Source organism: Phyllostomus discolor, chromosome 4 (genome assembly GCF_004126475.2).
Source record: "Phyllostomus discolor isolate MPI-MPIP mPhyDis1 chromosome 4, mPhyDis1.pri.v3, whole genome shotgun sequence".
Lineage (NCBI taxonomy): Eukaryota > Metazoa > Chordata > Mammalia > Chiroptera > Phyllostomidae > Phyllostomus > Phyllostomus discolor.
Window position 1 is genome coordinate 63,528,851 of NC_040906.2, and position 25,242 is coordinate 63,554,092.

General features: G+C 41.6%; 1 protein-coding gene across 4 annotated transcripts in view; it reads left to right on the forward strand.

Moving 5' to 3' along the window:
• The first annotated feature begins 26 nt into the window (after positions 1-26).
• The window catches only part of ACVR1 (activin A receptor type 1), a 137,296-nt gene continuing 112,080 nt past the window's right edge, over positions 27-25,242 (forward strand). For all 4 annotated transcript variants that reach the window (XM_036023449.1, XM_036023451.1, XM_028508916.2 and 1 more), the window contains exon 1: positions 27-437. The gene's annotated coding sequence lies outside the window, so the exon portion shown is untranslated. The remainder of the gene's footprint in view (positions 438-25,242) is intronic.

Consider the following 25,242-nt stretch of genomic DNA (forward strand, 5'->3'; position numbering starts at 1 on the left):
CTCCCCGTCGACGCCCGGGCAAGCCCCCACCCGGCCGGCCCGCCCCGCCTGCGGCCGTCTTCCCCTCCGGTGCCGCTGCGCCTCGGGAAGTTTATTCCGCCCGCCCTCCACCCCTTCCTTCTCCACCTCCTCCACTTCACCCCGCCTCTCCTCCCTCCCTCAGCTCTTTCCCCCGGGTGGCTGCCGCTGCAGCCGCTGCCACTGCTAGCCTGCTTCTCGGCCAGACGCGCCGGTCCGCGGGCTGGTAAGCCCTTGGTCCCACGCACCGCTCTGCCGCATTCGCCGCCGCCGCTGGGGGCCGGCCGCCGGTTCCCGGCCCCGCAGAGTTCCGGGCTCCCTCGCCGGCTGCACCGCCCCGCCCCGCGCCGACCTGCAGCGCCCGGCAGGCTCGCACTCCGCCTCCCCCGGCTCAGCCCCCGGCCGTGGCGGGACTAGAGGTGAGGGCAGGTCGCCGGCCGCGCCTGCCGGGGCCGGGTGGATCGAAGGAGGTGGGAGCCTAGCGGGAGTAGAGACAGGGATTGGGGGTGGCTGGGTGGGCGTCTGCAGTGCCTCCCCCTCGCTTTCATTCTTTTTCCCCCCAAGCTCGATCCTCTGTCGGTGGGGGAAGCAGCCGCGGTGCAAAACTGTCTTGCTTTGGGCCTGAACTGCTTGTGGGAATGTCGGAGAGGGCAGAGGCACGGAATGGGGGTCTTTGGTTTGCAGTGTGTGTGTGTGTCTGTATGTATATGTGTGTAATGAACTCCTTCAGGATGTGCGCCTGTGACTTGTAAATTGATCTGGCAGCCCGGCCAAGGGGCTCACCTTCCTAGCTGAGCTTGGTAGGAAGTAAAGGATGGGGGAAACACCCCCACCCTCCCAATATCCATCTCTTTCAAGAAGAATTTTCTTTTGGAGAGACAGCCAATAAACTCTGCTCAACTCCCTCCCTCCCTCCGTTCTTCTTAGCTGCAGTTTCAAAAAGCTTCAAAGCCAGGAATGTGGGATTCATCTTCCGATCCCCAGAAGGCAAATGTGGTTACAGATGTTGCACGGTACTTTGCCAAGTTAAAAACCCTTCCTTCAACACTGTAACCAAAACACTGAGGCTAGAACCCTTGGCGCGCTGGGGAGAGACGTGGGCCTCTGGGGCCGCCGGATTCACTAACTTCCGTCTGCTTCTAGACTGGCTCAGCTCTGTCCAGTTTGTGCCAGATACGTCTCTCACCCCCACCCCCTTTTCCCTGGAGGTTCGAACGCTCCTTGCATGGGAGAGAAGCTCTGGAGGAAGCTACTTCGGGAAGAAAACATTCCATTTGGTAGTGGGAGAAACGCCTAGGTTAAAAAGTTGTGCTTAATTTGGCTTTTGGAGAGAGGAAGCAAAGTCATACAATGGATTTAGTAATTTTATTGGGCTTTTTTTTTTTTTTGAAGTGTGTGAGATGGGAGTTACATGTGAAAAAAAAGGGCAGATCTCAGGCATATTTTGTATATTTTTGAAAAGACGCCTCAAACTGAGACATAACCCGGTGGTTTTAAAGAACCCTGTCCAGAGATGCAGACTACTCTGACAGCCCAGGGGAAGGTGGTGGCAAAAAAATAGCACCTCCCTTTCCTCCCCAAAATTTCTTCCTGGAAAGGTGGTAAGAAATTTCAGAGATGGTCTGATCCAAGTGGCGGGCCTTAAATGGAAACACTATAGTATGTCCTGGCACTTGTCTCTGGAGGTAGGTGGCTGGCCAGGGGCCCAGGGTTGAGCAGCCAGCAGACACTAGACTTGTGCTGACCTCAGACACTGGGCTTGCCATCCAGCTTTATAGTATGCTTAAGTATGAAATATGGGCTTCGCCCGTTTCACTGATGGGGACTCGGGTCAGGAAGTTATCTTAAACCTGGACAAGTCTGGATCACCAGGCTTCTGACACCGAATCACTTCTAAAAAAATTCAGTTGTATTTGTTTTCTGTTCTGCAATGAAAAAAGTAGAAATCTTCTGAAGCTGAAGTGCATAGGCCCTAAATTGATGGAATTGTGTGTTGGGTAATAGCATTTGTACCGTTACTCCTCATGCAAGTTACTCAAAGGCAGTGAATGATGCTGCAATAAACTCTAGAGACATGGCAAAACTCAAGGACTGGGTGGATATAGATTAGGTTCATGTTCTCTTTTTCTAGCAGTATAGGTAAATTTTACTTGAAATACCTAAACTTGATAAAGTAGTAGCTCTACAACTTTTGTACTTTGGAAGAGAGATCATTTGGATCCAACAAGTTTCACGTTATCTAAGTAATTTAAAAGAACAGTAAGGATATGGAGTAAAGATGGAGGAGTATGCCACATTCAGGAATGTAATTATAGGCATACCTCGGAGGTATTTCAAATGCTTTTCCAGACCATCACAATAAAGGGAATATTGCAAAACAGTGGAAGCAGAGGGTCTTGCATTCACTTCATAAAAAACGTAACGCCTGTGAAACACAATAAAGCAAAGTACAATAAAATGAGGTATGCCTGTATTTAATTTCAAAAGTGAGGAACTTAAGTCCATTAATAGCATTGCGATGATTTTTTTTCCAAAACAGTGATTTTCCAAATTTTTGCACCTGTCCATGGAGCAGATAACTGATTGACTCAGTAAATACAAACTAAGTCTCTGTCTCACCTTACATTTCACTGAACTAGTCTTGTGATGATCATGACAGGCTTCCAGGTAAGGTTGGATTGAGTAGTGAAGGCTTCCGGGAGAGGGAGAAACCAGGCAGAAATGGATTTGAAGAAAATAGAAAAACTATCCTGCTCTTTGGGGTCTTGAGGTGAAGATGGAATGAGTGCACGTACGTGGTACTTCAGACAAAGAAGAGCTGGGACCTGGCAACTGTCCTCTGTGCTTGTTCTGCTGTTGGGTCCTTACATTCTGATTGATTTTTACGTGAAGACATCAATGCACAACTTGTTAGAATTTAGGGGGAAGTAAACTGTTGATATTGGCAAAATCTTTTGACGTGGTTTGAGTGAACTCGATGACCAATATGATGACTGATGGAGGAGGGCTAGATATGTACCAGGCACAGTGCTTAGCTCTCTCTTTACACACACTTTTCCACTACACTTTATAACAACCGTATGTTTTATTATTTTTTTTTACTTCTTTACGATAAGAAATTGAGGCTTGTTAAAGTTGAGTGCCCAAAGTTGTAGAGCTCGTCAACGGTGGAGCGGGGATTTGAATTGGGAGTTTGTGGGATTCCAGAACCCGTGTTCTCGCCACTTTTGCCAGCGTTTTCCAAATTTCATTCATTCATACACTGTCTTCATGAGTTTATCATAGCTAAGTTTCATTTAGTCTATTATAAGTGTTTTTTTTAAAGCAACAGTCATCTTTTTAAAGACATCAGCTTTTAAGAGGAAACAATATATCACTGCCATACATAGAAAGACAGCTCACTTGTTAGGTATGGGAGGTAATTAAAAAGATGCATTCGTGCTTCTATTAACCCCCAATTCAGGATAGTAATTACCTGGTGTGTGTATGTAAGGGCTAGTGTTTTGCTGGGATGTGGGGATGAGGGTGGAGGAGGTAGGTAGGTGATACATATTGGTGATATTCTGGTTTTGGGGTTCAGGTGCCAATTTTTTTTAGATTTTGTTACCTACATGAGCAATACATAATTTTTGTAAAAAAGATAAAATTAAACACATAACTGTTAATGTAATGATTACTTGGGGAATATTTCACTGCACTCCTCTGACGTAGCTTGGTGCTTGTTTGAAGTAGGCTCACAAGAACAAATGGCTGATTGACAAGACCCTAGGTGACAATTTAAAGCAAAGGTGATTGTTGTTAACCCAATTAAGATTGAGGTGTATCCCCTCCTCTGTTTTCTGCTGCTTCCACTCTCATTTCTGATACAGGTTTTCCCCACTATCCGAATTAGAGCATTTCTGTGAAAGCTTTTGTGAGCTGAAATGGCATAAAGCGAAGGGCAATTACCATTCATTTATATGGAAAAATTTTTGAGCATTCCCAGACCCCCAAAATAACCTACTAAATCATACTAAATAACACACAAAACCTAAAATAACATTAACATACACTAAAAAGTAGGAATGCACAAAATAAATGGTGATAAGGCACAGATGCTCACAGACACAATTCAAAGCTACGGCAGCTTGAGCTTGGTGGTGCCACTCTGCACTGCTCAGGGTGCTGCTGCCTCTATAAGGACTCCCTGAAAAGTGAGTGCTATTTTCCTTTTGGGCTTTTTTTCATAAAAGCAAAAATGCTCTGCAGGTTTCTTTCTGGTAGTAAAAACAGGTAGTAGTGTAGGTCTTTCATAAAAGTGAAGTGGCATAACATGAACTTTGAGAAGCAGGGGATTCCTGTATTGTGATTAAAATAATAGCATGGGCTGCAGCGCCGCCTCTCCTGACTGGGGTGTGGGAGAGCTGGCACTTCTCAGCATCACCTTGTCTTACACAGCAAGTGCTCCATCCGGATGGGGCAAAGAACGCTGTCATGAAGTGTTCAAAGGCTTTCGCTTTTACCCAGTGGTAAATGTGCCTTTCCCGACCTGGGAGCCTGTATTTAAGTTAAAGCACGGCCTGGGTAAAATGTTAACAGCATTAAACCGGTGAGGCTGGGAAATACAGCCATCAGCGATTTTAATTGGAGTTCACTTAGTCTCCTGTTTTATTTTCCCAAAGCAAGTATTGGGCACTGTGGCTTTATTCCTGGAAATGAGGATTTGAATTGCGTTTCCTGGTACAAAATGCCTTCTTTGATCTCTTGAAGTGAAAACTTTGTGTTTCTTTCTGTGGCCAGTTCCAGCTCTCAGAAGAACCAAGTGGAAGGTTTACCTCTTCTGTTTTAGCAGTTGGCCATAGACTGCTCTCGCTTGCCACACTCGTTCAGGAATCAGAAGTTCCAAACCAGGCTTTGGCTGTTGGACAGGGCATTCAAATTAAAGACTCCTTTTGAGAGAGCTTCATCGAGTTGGTGTGGTTGGCACATCGTGGCCTTTGGTTCAGATGGGATGTAGTTTTGCTTGAACTTACACCCTCAAAAATTAATAAGAGACCCAGCAGCTTCCTTTTTAAAGTTAAAACAAATACTTCTCCTGCTCCCAGTATTCAAATGGACTGCACAGTTGAATAATATTCCTGCGTTCTTATATGTATTTCTGGAAATCTGAGCTTGTTTAAATGTCTAAAGACTCTTCTGGGATCCATGAGAGCTTTGTTTTCTAGAGCCAGCACCACTCACTTGTTTGATTTTGGGGTTTTAGTCTCTGACCAACATTCCACTTTGCCCATTATGGTTGCTTCATTGTTTGCTCTGGGTATTTGGCAGTTATTTCTGTGACTGGGAAAGTGACTTTAAATTTTAGTCTTTATGTATTGTGTGAAGCTTTTTTTTTTTTTTTTTTTTTTTTTTTTTTTGAGGATGGGGCAAGGTCAGTGGTCCCATTTAGCACATGTCCTGGTGTGTTTCCAAGAGTTCAGGTCTCTCATCACAGGGCCAAGCCTGGGCTGTTCTGTACCTCTGCCTTGCCCTTCCCCCCACTTTTTGGGGAGAGCCAAATTCTGCAGGGCTCAGAATAATCTCATTGCAAGCAAGAATACTTCCAGGATTTTGCCTTTTGACATTTCTCTAACATTTTACCATCTTCTCTACTTATTCTGGGGCTTGATTGATCTCTTTGAGGGCAAGGACTTCAAGTTATTTATTTCTCCATTTATTTGCTCCACACAATTCATTCCCCTTCACCAATTGAAAACCTTTTAAATTCTCTCACTGGGCTCCTTGAGGACAAGGACTGAGTCTTATTCATCTTTTGTATATCTTTTGCACCTAACACAATGCCTGGCCTAGACCACACAGTCAATAAATCATTTTTTTAATTGTGGAGAGAATAAATGGATGGTTGCGTGAAGGAGCGAAGGAACCCAGTCCTCTAGGGAATCGGTCTCAGAGAAGATGGTATCAGACACAGTGGGTCTTGAGGGTGAGTTTGGGAAGCAGGGACGAGAGACACTCTAGGTAGAAGAAGCTTTTTTTATACCTCCCTTTTAAAACAATGTAATTGTAAGTTGTACTTAGAGAATTCAACAAACCTCTCTCTCTCTCTATGTGTTTTCTGATTGTTTTTGAATTTAAGGATGGTACTTTTCTTTATTAGGAAGAATGTCCCAGCTAGTGTTTCATATCCCCCAGAGCAAGCAATCCTGCAGCACCATGTGGGGCTGGGACTTAAACACTTGGTGGGTTGACTCCTTTTCGCTGCCTTTCTTGTGTTGCACATGTTCTCAAACAGTTGACAGTGAAAACAGTGTGGTAGCCAGAGCTCATGTGAGGGATGGACCGTGGATGACCTCTTTGGAAGTGATTGGGATCCAAAGTAAACTCCTCTTTTGATAGGTTTTAAGGGCTGATGTGAGTGGGCATACAAGCTAGATCTTTTCCGCTTGAATACTGGATGGCCGGGTGCCTTGTTCTTCTGTGGAAGCCACAGAAGAATACTGGATGGGCCTTTGCTAGTCACCATGCAGCATGGATGCCATTGAAAATAAGATTACTTTAGGGTTTATTTTTAAGCCAGTTATGGAAAAATTATTGATTGAAGTCTTAAAAAGTAATCTTGACTTTGATGAGAAATATTTGAAGGACAGTAGGGGTGGTCTTGGACAAATTGGCTATTAGGTATGGGATGATACTTGGTGATTAGAGAGAGTGTACTGAGAAGAATATGCAATAAAAGGAACTCGAGAATATGCATTTTTGGTGTAGAGGGGCTGGATTGAGGAGATATTTTAAACCAAGTTCTGAATCTACCACTGTTGGAGCTATTAATGAATGCTGTTACACTCTGGGTGAAAATGCAGTGTGCTTGTTCACTCTCCTTAAGTGGTATGTTAATGCTTATAAGGAAATACCACCACAAAAGCTGGAGCCTTTGGATTTGTAACTTGATGTCAGGGACTTAGACCAAATAGAATTATATGTAGGGAGAAAAAGTAATAGGTGTTTATCTAGAGTAACCCTGACCTTCCTTTGTGGGAATAAGGAAAATGGTAAGGGACACATGTGCCAAACCGTATTTTTTATATGCGTTTTTAAACTTGAAGGACTGAACTGTTGTACACAACAGGTGGCAAGAACAAATATTCTCTGACTTTATGAGTCTGACCCCGTAAGAAATGGAAAATCTCAGTCTCTGGAGACTACATACATATGAATGTTTGATTTCAGTGTTTTAAAAACATTTTCGACTTTCTGCAATCCATTTTACACAATGACTGAGTACACACAAATACATGCATGTTAAAAATAAAGCTGAATTGCAAGTTTTATATTGCAAGTGCTTCCTAATTTCTGTTCAATTTTTATTAAAACTTTTTTGGTCTCTACTAAATTGATTTGACAACTTGCTAATGGGTTCTAACCAGCAGTATGAAAAAAAAACCCCAACTATTCTAGGTATTGTGGAAATAAGCCTTAATTTTTTTTATTGAACAGTTGCGAATCTGGATGAAAATTTTGTTTTTCTTTTTGTATGAATCTCGTTCTACAGAGGGTCCACCCCCCCCCCCCGAAATCCCCTACTTATCCCCTTACTTTCATTGTTCTTTTTTCAGTGTAGGGGGTCTTTGTTTGTTTCTCCAAATCAGATTAAAGTGACTTCTGTGCCTTGGACCAGCTCCAGGAGTTCATCCTCATCTTGATCCCAATCAGCATCAAAGGTAGGGCTAATTAATTTAAGCTGGTGGCAGGAGCCACTTAGCTTCCTGTTTATTTAGATTGTATTTGAATGGGATGGTGACTTCCACTAATAAGGGGACAGTAGGAATGCCTGTATAGGTCAAGTACACCAAGAGGAAGGGAGAGAGGTGGGAAAGATGACCCCGTACAACTGTTGTTCAGAAAGGCAAAATAGGGGACAGCTCTTTGAATTCGAAGATGTAAACAAGAGTTGAATTGGTGGCAGCAACCATCATTGTCCTTATTTTTATTAAGGCTTCCCTGCCTTGCCGCTGCCCCTTCATCTTTTCCCCTTCTTTGTCCTTCATGTAGTCAGCGTTTATCAGGTTCAGGAAAACTGAGTTGAACTTAAGGTGCACATGAGTAAGAGACTGAAGAATCACACATCTAACTATAAGTGGCAGAAGCTGAGTATCTTGGTCACAAGATACAGAGATAAAGATCAACCAACACCTTTGAGGAAGTGGCTGTTTGGTTGGCCTTGGAAAGAGGTAACATTTTGATGTTATCATTTTGAGAGTTATCTATATGTGTGTAGGTTGTAGAATAGGCAGCATTCCAAAACCAGGGAATGGGGCAAGTAAATATGAGTAGTTGGCTTTTGAATAGGAGCCAAGTTGTACAAAACGTAGTTGCACATATTTTTAATCACTAGAATCAGACACAGTGCCTTGAGGTGTAGCTTCTTGGAGAGGCATCAAGATGTGAGGAAACTGGAGGGAACAGCAGATTGATTTTGCACTAATTCCAGGGCCAAAGTATGCTGAGTATAGTGGCCAATACTATTTAAGTGGTTAGATTGTACACCCTCCCCCACTCTTTTATTTTGGGCTAAGCATGTATGGTAACTCCTGGAAGTTAAAAGTTCTTTGTGATGTAACAGGACTGTGTAGAGGACCTTAAAGTGAGCACTGCAAAAGAAAGCTTAGAAAGGGAGATGTATGGCCAAATTAGGATTTATTTTGAATGCCAGGCTAAAGGCTTTAGACTTGGTTCTAAAAATAGCAGCTCTAAGATAATAAATAGTACACGTGAAGGAGGCTCCAGCCATGCGCCTTGCAATCCCCATTTAATGCTCACACCTATTTCTTGAAGTATCTACTCTTATTATGCTCATTTTGCAGGAGGAGAAACTGAGACTTAGAGGGGTGATGGAAAATGTCTTGGGCCACACATCTGAACTTGGGACCCAGCCCGACCATTCCCAAGTCATTATGCTCTATAGCAGAGGCTGGGAACTGGTGGTCCCTGGGTTGACTATACCTCATAGTTGTGTCCAGTTTCATAATGCATTTAAAACTTTTATTTTTGGAATGTTGCCAACAGTTAAATATGGGGAAATTTCCCCACAAAAAGTCCAAATTTCCACGTGCTCCGCAAAATTGAAAGCCCTGGCAGCACCAGGCCCATATTCCTGCAGGAATCTGCCAGAGCTTTGTATTGCGCCTGTGTGAAGAGACTCATACCCTGTATGAGGGGACACGAACACTGTGTTTGCTACAGCCCCAGCTCATTCCTGTTTTCTTCCAGACCTGAGGTCCAGCATCAGTCCGTCTGTCCTTCCTTCCTTCCTTCCTTCCTTCCTTCCTTCCTTCCTTCCTTCCTTCCTTCCTTCCTTCCTTCCCCCCTTCCCCTCCCCTGCTCTCCCCTCCCTCTCCCTTCCTAGCCTGTCTCCTGTATGCTAACTGCATTGTCCCTATAGGAAAATGAGTTTGAGATTCCTGTCCTGTAGCCTTCTGTTGCTTACATATGATTAGTCTAGTGGTGAGGGTGGATGTCCAGCAGCTAAGATCACAAGAGAGTATGTGGAATTAGGATTTTGGCCTTGGGCTGGAATAGCCATAGGATGAATAAATTATTTTAGTGAAGAGAGGGAGGGATAGGTGGGGAGCAAATGTATCTGATAGAACCTGGGTGACTGGGGGAATGGTATTGATCCAAAAAACCCCCCAAAACAAAAAAAAACCCTCCAAAAAGGGAGGTTATTTGGAGCAAGCTGGTTTGAGATAGGGTATGGTGTTGAGCTTGGGCTTCTGGTGGAACAAGGACAAAGAGGGCTTACTGAGTCTAGTGAGGAGTAGAAAATATGGCACTGGAACCCTGGTGATAAGAATTGGAGCTGTGGCTTTGTATTGGGCATTAGATCTGCGAGAGAGGATAAAAAAAGGCCATGTTGGGCCTTTGGATCTGGGGGAAAGGTCCCTTTTGTAAATGGGAAGAAGTGAATGATAAAATGATAAAATGAACCAGCTACAAACAGTTCAAAGTCTCTTATTGACTTTTTTAGGTCAAATGCCCTGTCTTGCAAATAATCAAATGTTTATCCTAATAAAGGAGTACAATAACAGTCTTCCACGTTTGAACATGGGAACTGATAAACATCTGCTCACAGAATCAAAGATGGCTATCCTGTTTGATGGATGGCATCCGTAACTTATGTTTATGCCTATTTCAGAGCCTTCCCCACTTAGGTGAAGGGGATTCTCACAGCGGATGTTTTTTGTATCACAGCTGACAGACAGAGTGGTTGCTGTGGCTCTGAGAGGGGGAAATATGCTAGAGGAGAGTGACCGCCTGGCGTTTATTTTGCCTTTAGCCAGTTTAGCATGGAATGTCCTTTTAAAATTCAAATGATTTGCCCCCCTTATCTTGGTCTGTTTGTTTGGGATCCTCTCCAACTCATTGTTACTTAATCAGCAAGGTCCACCCCAGTTGCTCCCCTTCTTCCACTTGGTTCTATTTTGATCCCTAAAAGGCTTATTGTTTTAGGACATTCTCACAGGTGGAGCGAATCCTTTTCAGATGTGGCTGTTGAGCACTGAAAGCTTCCAGGAGGGCGTTTCATTTGTTCTCAGCTGCTTTTGTCTTCAATGTTGGTCTTTTTGGGGTGGGGCCATACAACTTTTTAAAAAAAAATTCGAATCGGTGTTTTTATTTATAATTCATAGGTAGCTTTATTTCATTACATGTGCATGTTAACATGTGTCCTGTAGTTTTTTTCTTAAAATCATACCTTTATTTTCATTATATTTTATGTTTTAGAAATGATATTTATATTATGTTACATGTGTTCAATTCAAGATTTGAAAGATAGGAAGGGTATATAGTGAAAGGTAACTTTTGTTTTCCAATGTTTTACTTTTCTTTCCTATAAAAAATTACTAAAAATAATTTTGTATTTTTGCTGTGATGCTCTTTACATTTACAAACATGTACTAATGTGTTTTTCCTGTATATATTGTATCATATTGTACACCTTTCAGTTCTGTGCCTGGCTCTGTTCAAGTAACAATGCACCTGGGGTTTTTTTCCTGTCAGTATAAACAGAGTTTCCTTATTCTTTTAAAAGGGATTCCATTGTGTGGAAGTATAATAATTTATTTTTTTACTTGTTATTGTAGGTAGTATTGTACATCACAGTATTGCAGTGATTATTCTTATATGCGCTACTATACTTATTTACTGATTTATATATAGATGTATATGTAGACCTATCTGTCTTACCTCTTGTATATCTAGGGATAAGTATTGAGGATTGGAATTGCTGAATCAAAGGGTATTGTGCACTTTAAATTAAACTATATTAAACTATATTTTGTACCATGCATTGGGTTTTTGAATGGTATTAATGAAGCAGTGTGACATGATGGAAACCAGAAAGCAACAAGACTCAAGCTCTAGTTTGATCTCTAGTGTAAACTAGTTTTGTGGCCCAGGCAAGTCACTTTCTTAAACTTTTTGCCATATTTTTTTTTCTTCTTACCTGTCAAGGAGGGCATAGACTTAGCTATTTCTAAAGTTTGATAATTTGTTGATTCTCTTTCAGTCTCCCATCTATGTGGTCCTTTCAGTAAATAGAGCTTGATGGTTTTTTTTTCCCTTTGTAAGTTTTTAAGTTTGAGGACCCATGGGCTTCAGAAGCCTTGCTCACCACAGCTCTACTTTGATAGTTTTAAAGTACTCTATCTGGTTTGTGCTTTAGGTTAAAAGCAAAGCTTATATGGCTGATTATCTTTTTTTTTTCTTTTTAAATAGGATGAGTGGTAAGTGGGTATTTAGTGACCAAGAAACTCATATAGTCAGCATTTTATTATTGATCAAGAACAGAGGGAATGGATTTTTAGACTTAGGGAAAACAGTTTTATTTTTATAACAGCTTAAAAAAAAGAAATAGAAACATTTTATTTATGACTTTGGAGCAGACTGAAGCAGTCAGCTTTTGATCTTTCAAAGTATTTTTAATATGAAGAAGGTAAAATAGGGATTATTGGAAAATTTGAGGTATTTACCTGGTATAATTTAATAAGCTGGTTAGATTTCCTGGTGGTTACCAAATTAGATGTATTTAAAAATTCAAATTCAAGTAAATAAAACAATACAAAATTTATGTTTATTCTCTGTACTGCATTTTTTTTCTTTAGAATTAGTCCCCCCAAATTAAGTGACATCTGTTTTTTTTTTTTTTTTTTCATTTGAAGGACTTGGAAATTTGGGGCTGCTAATGTAAATGTAATTTTCCTGGAAAAGATTTTGAGTTCTTGGTTACTCTTAAGGAAAAAAAAACAACACTTACTAAAGCTTTTTAAGTATACAAATTTATTCATCTAATTATAGAGTAGTAAAAAAAGGAAACATTTTCTACAATAACCTATATATATAACTTTTATATGTGTTATATGGTTATAACATAGAACATGATATAATCACAAACATATTACTTTAGATGAATTTGCAGGGACTGATCTCATCTTAAAATTACCTTCTCAAAGAGACTTTTGTTGGCATTTTCATCTAGTTAGTTTCTTTCTTCTTTGATATAACCTGCATATACTCCCATACATACTGCCAGAACTCTTTGTTGGTAAATACCCAAAGCAGAGGAAATGTTTGTTCAGTTGTGTCTGAGTGTGTCCTGTGCTTTGTGTGCTGCCTCATCCACGGTCGGCATGCAGAAATTTTTAGAATGAATGAATGACCATGGGAAGTTTACAGAACAGCATTCTGTAGAAAAAGCAGGGCACTGAAACAGTACAATTTTATGTACATAAATTATGCATAGTTTCATAGTATAATTCCATAAACATAAATAAACATAAAACATAGTACAAGTCCATCCAGATTTGTTGTTATACACATATGGACATATAGGGAAAAAAAAAAAGACTGATACAAAAGAATACCAAAATATTAACAGCTGACATCTCTAGGCAGTGGGTCGTGCATAATTTTGAAGAGAAATCTTTAAATACAAACGAGCAAAGTAAATACTGGAAGATTATGTCACCTTGATAATGTATTTTACCTTCTCAGTGTTAAAGGTGGTCACCGTACCTAAAATGATATATCATATTACCATGGCCTTCTCTCCTCTTGAGTAAAACGTACTGTATCTCTGCAGTGTGACAGGTTTTATATCTGCTTCAGAATTAAATTATGATCTGAGAGTTGCACTTTTAAGAAACTGGTTTTAATTTCACATCAGTTGAAGTTAAAGGGTAGTGGAAGTATATTAGGTCTATCTAGTACAAGTGTCTAATTATAATTATTGACACATTTTCAAATGCTCTCTTAAGTGTGATACATTGCCCATGATTTTGACAGCTGTGACTACATTAAACCTGCAGGAGTACTCTTTTCACAAAGGTTTGTTTAAACTTCGAATTGTCAGAAGGATTCTCTACAAAGTAGATGAATGCAGATTTAGAGGTCAAATGGTCTTTTATTTCCCACTGTGCCTGGTGATTTTATTCTGTTCAGTGTTAATCAGAAGATTATCTGGGTTTAGTTTTCATTTCCAGAAACTGGGGAATTTTATTCTATTTTTTTTTATAAAATATGGCTGATGATATTCCTTTGTGGTTTGGTTCTCTGAGATCTGAACATAGATTCTACTTATTTTGCTTGGTGAAGGTCTCTAACCACAAACTTCAGACTAACAGATTTGATTCTGCATAACGCTATTTTTTAAAAGTCTTCCCTATGCCAAGTTCATGCATTATGTCCTTTGCATGGCCACTCATTCCTTCTGTGAAGACTTGTTGGGTAGCTACAGTGTACCAGGTACTGGATATATAAAGACAGGAAGGCTGTCAGAGCTCAGCTACGGAGATGCAGAAAAATAAACAAGCTACAACAGAGCAAGCACCAAAATGGAGCTCTAAACATAAACTAAATCTGGGGTTTTGAGAAGGCATTGGAGGTCATCTTCTCTGGGGAATGAATGATGTTCTCGACCATCTGGAAGGTTGAGTAGGCAGTTGTCAGGTGGGAGAAGCACCTTCGAGGCACAGAGGCTTACAGGAAAGATAGTGTCCTGTAGACGTGAAGGTGGCCAGAGCTGCACTGCTCAATGGTGTGGTCCTGGATCCGGAGTGACAGCATCATTCGTGAACAAGCGGAGCTAGAAATGCAGAGTCTCAGACCCGCCCCAGTTCTTCTGAGTCAGAGTGAGCATTTCAGCAGTCTCCCCAGGTGGTATAAATGCTTCTACAAGTTAGAGAAACATTGGATTGGAGAACCAGAAGGGATAAAAGATGAGAGAACTGGGGAAGTGGACAGTCCACCTGCTAAGCAGCCTGGAGTTTTTTTAAAGCATGTGATTTGATAATGAAGAAGTAATATCAGATTTATATTTTTCTAAAAATATCTGGAAGTACAGGCAAGGCAACATAAGAACTTTCGCAAAACCCACATGATAAAGTGCTTCACAAAAAACTGGACTCAAATATTCTGAGAAATGCAGGACACCCTGTCCTTCTCTCAGACAGTGTAAATGACTCTAGTGCACTGGATGTTCTGAGAAGTCCGCATTGAGGAAAACCATTAACTTGATCATTTATCCTGGGGTATCTTTGGGGGTCATTCAGATGTATTCCATAATGGAACCATTTGTAGCCACACAGCTGTTAACACCTCTAGGAGAGTGGATAGCATTCTGCTGAACATGTTTTGGGAAATGCTGGCACTTATCTCCAGACTTCAGACTCTGCCTTATCTGAGTAGGGTGGCCAGTTTGCTTGGGACTGAGGGCGACCCCAGTGTGATGGACTTTCAGTGCTAATGTCCTGGGCAAACACGTGGGTTCCCTTTATGTTCACCATACATGTAACTGTTTACTTAATTTCTGTATATGGGCTCATGCCTCTTAAATGCCTGTTTCAGGTTTATTCTGATCTGCACTTTGGGGAGATTCCTGAAACAGGCACTTAACCTGTACTTTGGAAGCACGTGGGGAGTTTGTAGAGCTGATGCGCATCCCCATCCCACGAGGTCGTGATTTAGTTGGTCTGGGATGTACCCCAGGTTATTCTAACACGCATGAAAGTTTGTTCAAACAATATACTTGTGCAAATACAGTCTTGATGTGTACCTTGGAAAGTTATTTTCATATACTATAATAGAAAAAAACATTAATCATGGGAAGAAAAAAATGCTTTAGAACCACTTAGCATCATGTTGGGAGACCACCAGCAGTGCATGCTTCACATTTCGAGAAACACTCATGTGGAAGCAGGGGGAGCAGCGGTCTGGCCAAGACCCAGTGACAGGTGTGGCCAGAGAGGATGGTGGCACTTTTAGAGCCATGGAACTGATCTGACCCGTGGGGTGGGGTAGGCGAAGGAGCACATCAGGGTACATGCAAGAGCACATGATGGTGACACAGAATAGGGAGGAGTGGGAGATTCAGGAAAGTGATGGGCTTCATTTGACAAGTCCTCTTCGAGAGGTCTTGGGACATCCAGGTGGGGATGTCCACTGGGCAGACAGGAGAGTTATAGCTTAGAAGAAAGGACTGGAGACTGATGAGAGCCTCTTCAGGTCCAGGTAGCAGTGAAGTTCAAGGTGGGGATGAGATGGCCTGGGGAGAAGGGTGAGGAGGGGGTCTGCCCCTGGGTGGACAGGATGAGTGCAGGGAGAGGGACCCTGGGAGGAAGGGTCTGGGGGCAGCCCCAGGAGTAGGAGTGTTGCTGAGGAGAGTGTGTCTTCCTTCACTCACCCAGAGGAAGGGAAAGCCTCCTTGCATGGGTAGTCCTGTGAACCCAATAGATAAGCTCAAGAGGGCAGTTTGTTTTGGCAATTTACAGCTTCATTGGTCATATTTGTATGAATTTAGCTGGAGGGAAGAAACAAGGTTATAGTGGGTTGAGAGGGAGATGGTGGCTAGAGCAAGTGACGCTTTCTAGAAGGTTTTAACTGAAGAAGAAGCCTGGGATAGCACGGGACCTTAGGGAATACGGTCTGGGGATTAGTCATCTTTTGGTTAGTCATGGAAATTATTTCAACAGGGAATATTCATATATTCACAGAAAAATTGCCAGAGCCCTCTGGGGCTCCATAAAATTGCTTTACTTTCAAATCATAGCCACTCACCTTTTGTTCCCTTCTTCTCTTATTATTCCCTGGACACATAGTGTCAAGTTCTGAATTTATATGTTTATAAATGTCATTGAAGTTTTTTTTATGGTGATAGTAAGGCACGCATGTGCATAAGTATTCAACCTTTGTTCTTCTGTAGCTCACATTTGTGGAGGGCTTTGTAGTTTACCAAAGCAACTCCACATCCTTATGTGAGCCCCTTAGTAAACTTTAGGACTGAAAATAGTATTATTCCAGACTTGCCTGTGATTAGTGATTTAGTGATGGGTCCAGGGTGGAATCCTGGTCTCCTGGCACGAGGTTCTTCTCTTGTATTTGGGGAAGGGTGGTGGTAGAGAGCATGTCCTTTTTTTTTTACCCCAAATTAGTTTTGTCAGTTGCTTGAAGGCAGAGAGACCTGTGTTCACCCTGGAGTTGTTTATTGACTCCTTGGCTCACTGCTATGTGGAGTCTGTGGGAGGGTGGTGGTAGGCTGGAGGGCCGCCCACCCCCTGCCCCCTCAGCCCAGGCTTCCCACTTAGAAAAGGCTTCACACTGGTCTTGACATGACTTTTGAATATTAGGGCTCCTGAAATATACCACCAGGACTAAAAGAAGACATCGTGGATCATACAACTTAGACCTTGTGTCTGATTATTGGACCATGTAATTATCTTGAGACAAGCCCAATAATATTGCCTGGCATATTTTATAAATATTTAAAACATACACAATTTTTGCTGCTCTGTTTTGGTATTTCTTTATATTTTAATAGCAGGCATCACCTACCACAGAAGAGGTGCACACGTCTCTGGACTGGACTTCAGACGGCTGTCCCTGGTGATTGAGATAGTCTGGTGCCTGTGTGGGGGGCTGTGAGAATGGATCAGCCCCTCTCAGGAGGCTCACAGTCCAGTGAGGCTGACTTGTAGCCCCACCATGTTTTGTAGCCCCACCACGGCACACAGTGGGCACTCAAAAACTTGTTACTTTGAATTAAGAGAGATGTTACTTGGGGTTACACATTCTCCATTTTATCACAGTGGGCTGCTGTTGATATTTTTTAAAATGATATTTCCCATGAATCATTAAAGATACAGTATGAGGATTTGGGGAAGGGGAATGATGAAAGAGAATAAAGAAATGGCATCAGCAAGTTTTAGGACAAGAGATGAGAGGTTTTGAGTGAACAGTGAAAAGTTGAAAGCAGGAGGAAGTTGCTCAGGGGATACTGGGAAGATGTGGAGGCACTTTTAAAAGAGCACATGGAGGGGAGGTGAGAAAAGTAATTCAAATCTGATAATATCTTAGAGGGGAAAACAGAAGGTTTTTTCAACCTTAATTATAGCCACAGGACAAACACACATTATAGCACTTTTTTCCTACTTCTACTAAGGGCTGGTAGTATATAATCTCTTGTAGAGTTATATCTAAGGATCTGTACTTCAGTCTGCATTAAAATTTATTGTTTTTTAGGGTGCTATGGGTTGAAGAAGAGGAATGAAAATGTGACTCTCTTGTATTTACATTAAAATGTCAAACTACTTTTTCATTATGAAGTGAGGAACTTCTTAGTCATTGAGATTTAGGCAGATGAGTTAATGTTTGGTCATCAGAAAATGAACCATTAGGAGCTTGTTTTTCTTGAGAGGAGAAAAAGGCAAAACATGAGTCAGACGGCATAAAGTCATTTCCCTCCACTTAATTCAGCCACCCTCCTGCTGAAGGGGCAGCCATCAGCCCACGGGGGTAAGTTGGGTGGTAATGACCACTGGCTTCCACAGCGGGACTTTACAGACTACCAAGCGTTTTTCCCAAGACCAGCCATATTTTTGCTCTGACTCTTGTATATAAACTTGGCACTGCTGATAAGTGGGCACAGGTGAGCTGTTTTTCTAGGGAAGTTGCTTTAGTCAACTTACAACCATCTGCAAGTCTGAATAGGATAGTTTTCTTTTGTGAGGGGGGGTCCATCAGCTGTTCATTGGCATATATGAAACATGTTAACGGCAGTAAACAAAGCCCTAACATTGGGAAGGTGCACAGTTTGTCTTATGGATAAACACTTCACTGTGCATTTTGTATTTGTTAGTTCCATGGCAAAGCACCATCGCCCTCTCCCTTTCTCTTTGCTCTTGCTTTTTTTGAGATTTCTACTGTGTTCCATTTCCCTGGTGATGGAGGGAAACATCAGAACTTTCTGCAAATTTCTAACTAGAAGTATGTCTGTGGGAGCTGGATGTTTGAAATGTGAGGGTAAAAATGCTTCCATCTTTTTCTATTTTCAAACTCTTCTATGATCTATTTAATTCATGCTTTTATCTGTTCTTTTTTTTTTTTTTTTTTGGACAGTGACGTGTTAGGCCCTGTGCTGATAGGTGTTCCTGACACAGGGACCAAAGGTGCTGTTGCTGGCCTCGGGGAGAATTCACAGCTTAGTAAGGGAGACACATGCGTGAATCAGTGGTTCCAGTGCAGCTCACCTGGTGCTGTCACAAGGGTGTGCAGCAGTGAGTTCCGAGGAGGAACACGGAGCCTGATTTGTGGGGGAGGACACAGGGAAGGTTCTGACCCAAGGAGGTATTAAGTGCACACTTGAAGACTAAGTGCAAATTAGCCTGGCAATGTAGGGGCGGGGCATTCTAGAGTAGGGACAGCCATTGTAAAGGTAGAAGGCAAAAGAAGGGGAAGGGTATGGTACATGCTGGGAACCGCAGGTAGTTTAGTTTAACTATAGCTGAGGATACATATGGGGATTGATGTGAGAGGTGGGTGAAGGCTACATTATGAGGACTCCTTATTTCATGTTGAGCAATTCAGATCATATTCCCAAACTGTGCCAGCTGTTAGGGAATTTTAGGTAGGAAAGAAATCTGATAAAATCTGGGTTTTGGAACGGTCACTGGCAGCAGTTTTTGAGGATGATCTTTATGAACTGATTTGTGTGTGTTCTCCTCAAATTCATATGTTGAAGTGCTGACCCCCAATGGGATGGTATTTGAAGCTGAGGTCCCTGGGAGATAATGAGGTTTAGATGAGGCCCTGAGGGTGGGGTCCTCATAATGGGATTAGGGCCCTGTTAAGGAGAGATACTAGAAAGCTCACTCTTCCAATGCCCGATGTGGACACAGTGAGAAGGCAAACCAGGAAGAAAGTCCTTCCCAGGAACTGAATTGGCTGGCACCTTGATCTTGGACTTCTCACAGCCCGGCCTCCAGAACTGTGAGAAAACAAATTTCTGTTAGTTACGTCATTCAGCCTACGATATTTTGTTATGGCATTCTGAACAGACTAAATATAATCTATTTTATTATCTGGGTAATTCTGAAACTAGGAACAGGAAGGATATTGCACTAATTCAAATAAGTAACAATCATTGGCTGCTGTGGTCTGTTTTGAAAAATATTTGAGCGTGGAACTATTCATTTTAGCTTAAACACTAGTTTTGACTTATTGTTAAAACATCACTGCTATACTAAGTCTTTGCAAGAGCTTTCTCAAACATCTCTTCTATGTTAATCCACAAATACCCAGAGTCTTTTTATTGTTTTTTGTTCTACATCTTGGTACAGCGGAATTATCCTTCCCTAAAACCTCGGGGTTAAATCTATTGGACAGTCTTCTCCTGCTTTATCTAACTTCAGCACTAGGACAGTTTGACTGTTTTAAAGGAATTGGCGTTTGTGTGGTTTTAGGAATTGCACGTAAACTGAATTTACTGAGGATTAATGCCACGGGGAGGGTCATGGGACCATGGCAGACTGATATTTGTCATAAACTTGGTACCCATCTTCTGTGTGTTTGCGTAATTATGTAAAAAATAGTTCGAAGCACTTTGTGCACGTGAAGCTGTGTCTTAGACACGTCGTCCATCCTTCCTCTGTGCCAAATTACTTAGTCTCCTCTCCCAAGGCCTTGCTCATTGTTTTTTCTCTACCCTTTACCCTCAGCCTCTTCCAATTTATTCTCTTTGTTGTTTCTTCCCCTTGAGCTTAGAAATAGGCATATATCTTCTCTATCTTTAAAGAGAATGTTCTGAATGTTACTAGTTTTATAAGCTGCTTCACAAGGAAACATTCCAAAAACGAGTCCACATGCATTGCTGCTGCCGCCTCTTCAGCTCCTAGTCATCTTTGAAACAAATTTTTTTTTCTCCCCTTAGTTCTCTAAGTTGCTCCAGTTCATTAAATGTTTCTGAGGTGAAAGGTTGGGACCTGGTGCAGTGCTTAGGGGTGTTCTTGACTTCCTCAGGGCTTCTTTTTAAAATAATTTTTTAATTTTTACTTTTGACTTTAGAGAGTGGGGAAAGAGGAAGAAAGAGAGGGAGAGAAACATAGATGTGAGAGAGGAACACCAATTGGTTGCCTTCCATGCTGAGCAGGAACCAGGTCTGCAACCTAGGCATTGTGTGATATTGTGTGACTGGGAATCAAACTGGCGACCTTTCGGTTTGCAGGACCATGTCCAACTGACTGAGCCACACTGGCAGGGCCCTCCTTTTAGTGGCAGAGTCATAGGATGGGAGGAGTTGTTTAGTCCCACTGTCCAGGGCCTGCAGTTGCCCTGCCTTGTACCCTCTGAGTGAGCCCCCATGCTTTGCTGAGATTCTGCAGTTAGGTGATGCAGTGTCCACTAAGACTCCACTCTTCTTTTGGACGACACTGACTGCTATAAGGTGGTTATTTTCTTTTTTAAATTTTGTCTATAGTAAGTTCAGCTTCTGTTTATCCTTTTGGTTATAGTTCTTTTTTCATCTATACAGACTAGAGTATAATACTATATTTACATGATTAGAGCTGTAACATGCACCCCAGTTTCTATTATCTGAGCAAAATCTCTCCAGAGCTCCCGAGTGGTCAGCATCATCCTGCCCACATCGTTGCTCATGTTTCTTTCTCACTGAAAGTTGGAATCTAGAGCTAGTGCAGCATTCCTGACTGGATTTATCTCTCCTTTGATTGTTACATACAACCCAAACTGCTGTATTTCAGATAGCTGCGTCTGGCTCCTTGCTGAGTTGACTATCAACAGAACTCTCCACATCTTTGTAACAGATGCTGCTGCTGGGTGCTCTTTCCCTTGCATTCTTCTTGTCCCCTGGTGCCTTGTCTTTTATTCCCCTCACTACATGCAGGACCTTAATAAATCCACCTTGATTAATTTTCAGTGTGTCGGCTCTCACACACAGCAATAGCCTGTTGAACACATTTGACTCCATTTCCATCACTTTAGGAAGACGTCAGTTTCTTTAAATGCAGCAGCCTTTGAAAGCAGTAACTCACAGATACCTCAGCATATCGTTTTGTCCGTCTTGACCTTTCATAAGAGACTTTGTCAAATGTCTTGCTAGTATCTAGAAGTGTATGTTTCCGTGAACTTCTAGTTTCAGAAAGTTATTGAAAAAGGAAATTTGGTAAATCTTATATAACCTGCTCTTAGTATTGGGGTCCCCAGGGATTATCACTTTCTAAATATTTAAAATCTATTCTCCAATCTTTCCTGGGGCTTTGTTCTCTGTTGCTAGTCTGTTTACATAACTTCCTCATTTTTATTTTTCAAAGCACCTATTGATCACTTAATCCTTTCTGACTTGGTTGTCTGCTGACTTTCTTGTTCCTCTCCCTGGGGACAGTTTCTCCCCCAATTTTGGAATTTTCCGAGATAGTTAGTTCCTCTCTTTTTCAGTTTTCATCCCCTAAGGTGCTCAGTATTTGAATAGTCCATCAAGATAGCCACTGGCCACAATTTACATAGAGATGTAATTGCCTCTAAGGAACTACTGACTTCAAGTTGAAAGCCAGAGCCGGAATCGCTGACACATGGAGTAGAAGGTTAAGGTTGCCTATTCTGGGAATCAAGAGAGGAACATAGATGGGGGTCACAATTTAACTTGCTGTTGCTGTTGCCAGGTTATACATTGTATATTTGTGTCCCCATCTGCTGGTAGCAGTGAGTCATTTTATAAGTAAATATTAATACATTTATGTGTAGGGTATTAAAAAAATTAAATCCTGTGTGTAGTGTGCCAAGAGAGAATAAGTTTTGAAAGCAAAATAAGTCCTTAAATTTCGACTTGGGATTCAGTGTAGGGATGCTATCTGAATAGTGAGTGCTAGGTGCTTTGAATACTATACAGTAATGTTTGCTGTCATTTTCCAGTGTTTGAATATTTTCTGTATGCTTCAGTTTTTGTAACTACCACTACACAAATTTCTTATTTATTAAGCAACTTTTTAATAAGGAACACATTTTTATTTTTTATTTATTTTTATTTTTATTTTTTTAAAGAGAGGTGGAGGGAGGTAGAAAGAGAGGGAGAGAAACATTGATACAAAAGATGAACATTAACGGGCTGCCTCTTGTACGCACCCCGATGGAAGACTGGACCTGCAACTTAGGCTTGCACCCACCCCGGGATCTAACTGATGATCTTTTGCTTTGCAGGATGACTCCCAACTGAGCCACGCTGGCCAGGGCTGTTAAGCAGCCTTAAAAAAATATTCATAATAGGAAATAGTGAAGAATGTTGGAACTATTTTAAAAAATTTTTGATTTCAAGAATTCCTAGGAATTCCGTTTTCTTGCTCCCCAATCCCAAAGTTTGATGCCTGTGCAGGATTTGGAAACAGTAGTCCACAGCGCCTGCCCCAAGCACTGTTTGTTCCTGATCTGTAATGTGAGAGGTACAGAAGTTGAGGTTAAGTGTTTAGAAACTGTTATGGCACTTGGATGTTGCCATGACTCAACATGTGATCATTGGCCCCATCTCACTGGATGGACGGAGTGTTTTACAAAAGCCTTGGTCCATTTTGGGTGGTACATTTAGTTGGATAAGCACTGGTCTAGGTGAGAGATACTGATGGCTTAGACCAGGCTTGGGGGTATGAGACAAGTTTGGTTGACAAAGGATATACTTTGAAGATAGAGTCAGTGGTATTTGCTACCAGATTAACTGTCAGATTATTCCAGATTGTCTTTCCCCCTTAAGTACTTGTGCAATGTGGACAGTTATGAGACCTACACTCAAGATTGTTGTGTCTACGTCCAGTGTTTCTCTGAGCTTGCTGGAAACTTCTTTGTGTGGTGCTGCTAATACAGTCCTCCAGTCCAATTATATGTGATTGCCTTGATCTTCAACCCGTCAACTGCTCCGCATTTTGTAGAGAAGGCTGCTTAGTTGGGTTGACTTTTAAGACATGTGGCACCTTCCTTCAGGCTCTTGTCCAGGGTTATCTTCTCCCATGTTCTCTTGACTATACTGTTCTAGCCAATGTATGGCTGCACAGTACACCATCCTAAATTTAGTGGCATGAAACGACAACCATTTTATTATGCTCACAGTTTAGTGAGTCAGGGATTTGGAAATGCACAGTAAGGACAGCTTGTCTCTGTTCCACAGTCTGGGCTTGGGGGCTAGAATCACCTGAAGGCTTATTCATTCACAGAGCTGGCAGGTGATGCTGGCTGTTGGCTGGGAGCTCAGCTGGGGCTGTCAGTTGAAACACCTACATATGGTCTCTCTGCATAGGCTATTTTGAGCTTCCTCAGAGCATGGCGGCAGAGTTCCAAGAGCAACTCTCTCAAGAGACAGGAAATGGAAGCTGCTCCTAGTCTCTTAAGGCTTGGTCCTAGAAACCGTTACAGTCTCACTTCTACCATGTTCTTCTGGTCATGCTGCTATAGAGCCTAGATTAAAGGGGAAGAGGTACATTCCACCTATGGGTGGAAGAGGGATGAAGAATTTTGGGGCCATGTTTTAAATCTGCCATAGCCTCCTGTTGGCCAGACTTCCCCTGTACTCTAGTGGGTTAGAGTTCCTCTTTCTGTAAACCCCTTAAGCCCCTCTCCCCTCCTCTGCTCTCTACCTGCCCCAGGTCAAATGCCATTCCTTTCTCCACACAGCCATTCATGTCTCCTCCACCGGCTGAAATCAGGTTCTCCTTCACAGTGGTTCCATAGAATTCATTGCTGTTTATAATTCTTCTGTAGTTACTTTAGTCTTTTTTATTAGTAGATTAAAAACTCTTTGAGCGTTAAGGACAACATCTTGTTTTCCTTTGTATATCTCATAGCTAGGTTCCTTGAATTGAACATTCAAAATTGAACCAGGTCTCAAGCTTGGGATGCAGATGGGTTGGGAATTGGCAGTGGTTAAAAAGAAATATTTAATGAGAAATTAAAAACTTTCCTTTTAATACAGATTGTTCTAAGCTTGCTTTTTTTTATTGGCTCTCTTTTGTAAAGTAAAATTTCTAAATTTTTCTCTCTTGCAGTCATAAAATTAGAGATTAGCCCTTTTGATGTTGTCAACATCTTCGTGTCTAGTTCATTCCCTGCCCATGCCATATTGTTTTATAAACTGTGGTTATGATCTGTTACTGGATCAACTTAGTGAGTCTCTATAGCCATTAGAAATAAAAAGAAAAAAAGTTTGGAATAAAAACTCATGTGTTGCAAGAGTAAGAATTGCTTTATGAAAGTTTTGTTTCGGTTTTATACATGTATGCATGTAATGAGTTGAAATGTAAGATATATATATATATATATATATATATATATTTTAATAGTTGATGGTTAAAAATTTTGAAAGGTACTCTCCTATGCAACCCCTCCCCCAAGTTCTTAGTATTCTAGTTCATTTCTTTTGTTTCTGTGTTTTTAGTTTATTCCTTTTGATGTCCTTTCTAAGTGCATAACTGCAGACCCTCCTGGGGACCATATATATACATGTCCTTTATGCTCAGCCTTTTCTTCACCTGTCTAACCTTTTATCATAAACCTCAGTGCCCCATGTGCCATATGTTGCTTTTCCTCTCCTCCTTTGGAGACTTGAAGCCTAATCTCCTTCCCTCAAGAGGAGAAGAGGTGGAATCAGCTTATTCATTTTTTCTCTCTTATGTTTTTATTGGGGTATAGCATGCATACAGTGAAATGCAGAAATCCTAAGCATACAGCTAAATGGGTTTTGGCATCTGTACTCATGGGTAAGCATCACAAAGATGAAGGTACAAAATGTTTTTTTTCACCCCAGAAGGAAACAGCTTGTTCTTAAATCCTTTCTGGAGTAAGGTGAGTGGGTAAATTAGTAGATTCTCTCCAATTCTCTTATATGGCATATGTAGGTAATGTTGAATTTTGAAATGGATAGAGGTC